General features: G+C 33.6%; 1 non-coding gene across 1 annotated transcript; it reads right to left on the reverse strand.

The window, feature by feature from the left end:
* Positions 1-202: 202 nt before the first annotated feature.
* Trnae-uuc lies at positions 203-274 on the reverse strand. Its single transcript has one exon. It is a non-coding gene; the product is annotated as a tRNA-Glu (tRNA).
* Between the last annotated feature and the right edge of the window lie 5,972 nt (positions 275-6,246).

A 6,246-nucleotide genomic window follows, 5' to 3' on the forward strand; every position in this document is an offset into this window, starting at 1 on the left:
GATCAACTCGTTCAAATATCTTCCATTCTTCTTTGCAGGATTTCTCAGATGTCTGTCTGGTAGAATGTAGTATAAAAAAATTAATATATGATCTTTATGAATGTTTAGTTTATTATTATCAGACTTGATGAACGTTCAAGAATAGGGTAACCTTTGTTGCTGTGTTCCGCCGCCATCTCAGACAATGTTGCAAAAATGTTATTTCCGATACCGGGAATCGAACCCGAGCCTCCTGGGTGAAAGCCAGGTATCCTAGCCACTAGACCATATCGGACAGATGTTAGTTAGAAAGACTACAATATTTGTTAACACTTTAGTGTTAGCAAAAAAAAAAGGTTTGATTTTGAATAGCTCGCTATTTGGACATCTGTCATCTTTTGACATTTGACAATTAAGACTACGCCATTGCCAAAAATGGAACGATACACACTTTAACGACGCATTGAATTGTTAAAATACACTATAAAAATGGTGAAAATTTTTCTCGTCGAGAAGTACCTTCCTGGCCAGCAAAAGGGAAACTGGTGGAAAAATATGAGCTGTTGGGACAAGTTGGTGATGTGAAGAATCGAAAGTGTGAGGGTTGCTCAAGAACAACTGAGATAATTGCTGCAGTAGCTCGTAGATGAAGAAAACCCAGGTATGTCGATTCCTCGTCGATCCTGAGAATAAGGCATGATTAATTATTTGTTACGGCTGGAATTGAAAAATATTGTGTGGACGACGTTTATTTTCAACAAGTCGGCCCTATGTATTACACAAACAACGAAATAATCGCAATTTCACAAGAAAAGTTTGCTGGCCATGTTATTTTTCGAAAAGGTGATCACAATTGTCCACCGATTTCTTGTGATTTAACACCTTTAGACTTGTTTCTTTGGTGCCACGTGAGGAAGGAAGTATATGCTCCACATTTAATTCAAGACATCAAAAATAGAATTCGTGAAGTTATCGAGGAAATATACAATCGCAAATGTGCGAATTGGTCATGAAAATTTCATGAGAATGATATGGTGCTGCAACCATAGCCGTGGCTACCATTTGACTGATATCGTTTTCCTTGTTAATGGCATAACTTCCTCTTCACAATGAAATTATCATTGTTCTTGGAATATTTTAATATAAAAAAAAATTGGAAAATCCAAATAATATTGAATTGAATAATTTATGAGATGAGTACCTAAACTCAATATTTTGAAATTGAACAACCGGGTTCATTCATGCTGCATGATTTTTGTTGTCTGAAATTTTATGTGTTTTTCACTTTTATCGGATAATTTTTCCGATAATTGAAATTTTATTGATAATGCGACTCAAGTCTCACAACTATAAGTAGGGTGGTCCAGATTTTAGTGTAATAACTATGGCATCGGATAAAACAACACTTTAAATGAAAAAAAAATTCCTATAAAAATATATCCTAACAAGCTTCTTTTTCGAGATAGAGGGTAGGGTCTTCAAGTTTGAAAAAATTCAGTTTACTTATAACTCTAGAAAATTTACATTCATTATTATGAATTGTATGTATTGAGAAATCTTAATAATGGAATGTTTCGAATCAGGTGTTTCCTATCAAACTTATCCAGTGGCGTAGATACATGGGCGCCCGCAGAAATTTTTCTCAGGGGGACAAAATGAAAATTATTGAAAAACGATAAGGCGTCCATTGTCCATTGTCATTGAAAACCGGAAAATTGTTGAGACTCCATTACTTTCCTTTTTTCCATGCCCTTTGGATTGAGAAAGTAATATTGAGGAGTTGTGCTGAAAAATGAGGCAATCAATATCTCAGGGGGCCCCACCTGCACCCCCCCCCTGCGGGCGCCCATGCGTAGATATATGGGTGCGATGAACATTTTCTACAGAAAATCTACAGCACTGTCTTTTTTCCGAAAAATTTGTTTCCTTTCTGAAATCAACAGAGCTTCAGTAAAAAAAATGAGACCTTTTTTATTTTTTTTTTAAATATTTTCATAGTATATTCGATATTATCGAGTACACAAAATATTATCTACAAAAATTAAAAAAAAATAATTTTTCCCATTAGTTATAAATGAAAGTACTAAAATTGACGTAGTCTATTATAACGCTTTCAGATGGCATTTAATAGAACATTTAAGATAGACACTGAAACAATAAACCAATTTTGTGAAAATTTATTAATGGTTAAGTGTCTGATAAATTGTCTTTCTGAAATATTCAAATAAATGCCATCTGAAAGCATTATCATACGCAACGTCAATTTTTGTAAATTTTTGAAAATAATTCATAAGACCTTATTTTTAATTTTTTTTTTGGTTTCAGATGTGAAACAATTTTTTCGAAAAAAAGACAGTTCTTCCTTGATAACTCTTAAAGTATTATTTTATGGTTTAGGGTTTGTTTAAGTAACCCCCCTCTTTTTCTACATAGAATCGACTGAAATAATATAAAATATAGGTTCTAATTTGAAAATCTGTTTTCATGAATTCGAGCTGTCCAAATTCATAATCTTCTGATAAACACCCTGTACATTTTTCATCCAAACCGTGAACAGGTGCATAATACTACGTATTCGCAGAATCTAAAATTATAAGGGTTTTTTCGAAAAAAACTTTTTCTGCAGAAATATTCAAAAAAAATTTGATTCCTCATCGCCACAAATTTTTTTAATAAAAATCCCATTAACTCATGAACCGTTGTGATTTCACCCAAGGTATGGCATAAAGCTGAAATTGTCATCAAAAAATCTATCTGGTGATGCAATAATATACTGGGTGTGTCATTTGAAATAAGGAAGTAGTAGTCAGTTTCCGATAAAACCGGAGGTTGTAGAGATCTGAAAATATTTTAGGAAGAAAGATCATTGTCTCAAACTCCAACATGCAAATTTTCAGCACAAAATTGTGATAAGTTTTCCATTAACATCTAATAGGCCATCGCGGTGAATCACCCTGTATAGGATTTTCTTTCTATCCGGCGCCAATGTTATTGCACTTAAATCTGGACCACCGTGTATATTCATTCATTTTTCAGTATACATTTCTTTAAAGATGTTTGTATCAAATTGAAATGTAACATCATGTACACATCTTAAGTGCAGAGTGCAGAGGGGTCCGACCAAAACCATCAACGATTTATATCGTTTCGCACATAATCAAACCATATAACGACGGGCCAGATTAAAAGGAAGCTTTTACATTGCCGGGTTATTTCTGAATCCAGTCGTAACTCCTATTTATTTTTATATAGATTCCCTGCACAAAAACTATCAAAGGCGTCTACGTGTCTTTCCACGGCGTTTCCTAGTTAAGATCATCCCCGTAATCTGGTTTTCGTCACGTATTCGGGAGGTACCCGAACTTTTAAGGTACAAGAATAGTTTGATGATAAAGGTGCGAAACTTTTTTCTTACATCCTAAGAAGACAAAGTAGAAGTATACCTTGAACTAAAGGAATAGGTGTGATAAATTAGTTTTGTTTTGGTAAGATAATGGGTAAGGTGTTCGGAATAGGTGAATATTTCGAGACCGTGCGTGAAATAATCACTTCAAGCACTATCTTTTTTTTTTCTTGGGGGTGGATACACGAAAAAGAGGTTTGATAACGAGGTTTGAACCAAATTACTCTGAATATATTTTTTTATTACCAATTCGATTGTACTTACCTTATACTGGATTTTTCTAAAATGGAGTTACGAAGGAATATAAGAGATTCCTTGGATAATTTTAAGGGTAAAAAGTCCCATAAACATGAGCCCGCAAACGCTTTGTTTTCGAGATACATCTCTATTAGTCTTTGCTACAGAATGGGTAAATAAGTACCAAAACTCTACTTATTATTAATTTATTCATCACAGCTTACTAACTGGATGTTTATAATAATTTGGATTTTCCTGAGGATTACTAGAGAGCTATTTGAATTGTTTTTCTCGAAGTCGATAACAGATACGACAAAACTACAACAAACCAAAAATTGAAGTACTAGACCAGAGTTTCTTTTCACATTTTTCTAGAGTACCAGTGCTTCACCAAAAATTAGTTCTGGACAAAAGAAGGGGGTATCCTTCCAGAAAATATCACTCTGTAGATTTGCATACGAATTAAGCATATCAAAAAATGAAAACTTTAAATTGGAATATCTATGCCGATTCAAGTTAAATATCTTGTGAAGGGAAGGTGCTATGAAATAAAAAATTGAATTTTAACACCGGTATTTAAAAAAAAAAAGCGTTCGCGGACTAATGTTCTAGGACTTCTTCCTTATAATGATCCGAGGAATCTGTCATTTTCATTTGTTCCTTCAATATAAGAACACCGTTTAGATATAATCAATTCGAAACTGATATCTGCACAAATAAATTGCAATTTGAATGAAAAACAATAAATTGTATAAAACAGCCCAGACAATATAGCGATGCGAATTACTCAGTTCAGTTCTTTGATAACTAGAGTATTGAAATTTTAGAACAAGGATGATCCAAAAAACCTAAAACAACGGGTAAATGTATGCCGATAACGAATGCAAAAATCACAGATGGCAAATAAGGGGTGATGACGACAAAGCGGATAGATAAAGGAATATAATAAGCCTCGGACATAGACGTGCTCGTAGTGCAATGAAAGTTACTCATCTTGAAGGCGATAATAAACTCATAAACTGTAAAAGGGTCCGATTTTTCACTGCCGTGTCGATTTCAAAGGAAAGTAAAATGATTATCGGTTCATTTTATGGAAAAATTTTCGTTTTTTGTCATTGCAAGAATACTGAAATTTTATATTTTGGAAATCTTGGGGGATATTACCCCCAGTACCCCCCATTTCTACGACCTTATTAACTTATACCCATTATAGGTTAGGTTACTAACGAAAATTTCTGTGTTACAAACAGGTACTAACGATGTACTTTCAAACTGAATATTTTTTTGAGAAAAATCGAAAAAAGCGTGAAGTTAGCACCCCAGTGGAATGCGATGTTTTTTTTACCAGTATTCTTGAGGTAGAAATGAAAATTCTGATGTTACAATAGTTATTAACAAATTACTAACGAATGCAAAAAAATTCTTCATTTTCGAAAAAGTGGGTATTAACTTCGCGGACCCAGATACAAGGGGTTTCATAAATTTTACTCATTTCTTCCTGGATAACCAATTAATTACTCAATAACTTCAAGGAGAATCCAGGTCCAGGTTAACAAAACAATACGAAAATTAAAAATAAATAAAACATTTTCTTCACTTCGGAAAATGAATTCCTATTTGTAAAATGACACGATATACTCATCTATTGCAGTTTGCAAAAATTTCAGAATTCATTCAATTTAAAATCAAATGACAATATGGAAGATTTCTTTCGACGGGTTTCAACAAATATTGAATCATTTCGATTATATGTTCATATTTTTGAGGAGTGGGAAGTACTTATCAGTTACGCATTGCAAAGAATTGATTCACAAGGTATTCGGTTCGTTCCATAATCAGACTAAAAACCTGAGTTATAATTCCCACCAATCCCACCTAGTATCACCTTCTTGATTCACTCTGAAACCACTACACTTATCTGCAGGATTTCAAATCATCAAAATCTAACGATCTCTTGAAACCCACCAAATTTAATTTGAATATCTCGACCAGTTTCAAAGAAACAACTCAAACACCGCGTATTTCGGAATACGAAGCATTTGGAAAAAAATTGTATACCGAAATTTCTTCATGCAGAGTCATCCCCTTAAGTTTTTCGCACTTATTCACTAACAGCCTGTATACAGCATAACTTCAAGATGAAGCATCATAACAATCGTTCTATCTTTATATGTTGAAATAAAATTTGATTTGATTTGATAAAATGAAGTACATATTAGGAAACATATCAATATTTGGTAATTCCTTACAATATTTAAATTTCCTCAAGAACAACAATCTGAGCTCCACTACCATCGTTAAACTAGCCCATAATTGCTCAACAACAAACACGAATTCTTCTTATCTTCCGGATAGAAGGTGTCAACGACCCTAACGTAATTATACAACCGTTTAATCAAACATTCAAATTTATCTCCCAAACAGAAAAGAAAACAACTGATAAAAAACGGAATATTCTTAAGCGCTCTTGCATCCAAAACCGTTTTAAATAGACCAAAGACAAGCAGACTGTAGAATCATCAAACAATGTCACAACCCGGATTACTCCGAAAACGATCACAATTTGGTGATCCTTCCATCCATAGGCCCACAAATTAGACAGAGATTAGTACCATACGGAAATCACC

Source organism: Harmonia axyridis, chromosome 6 (assembly GCF_914767665.1).
Source record: "Harmonia axyridis chromosome 6, icHarAxyr1.1, whole genome shotgun sequence".
NCBI classification, from domain to species: Eukaryota; Metazoa; Arthropoda; class Insecta; order Coleoptera; family Coccinellidae; genus Harmonia; species Harmonia axyridis.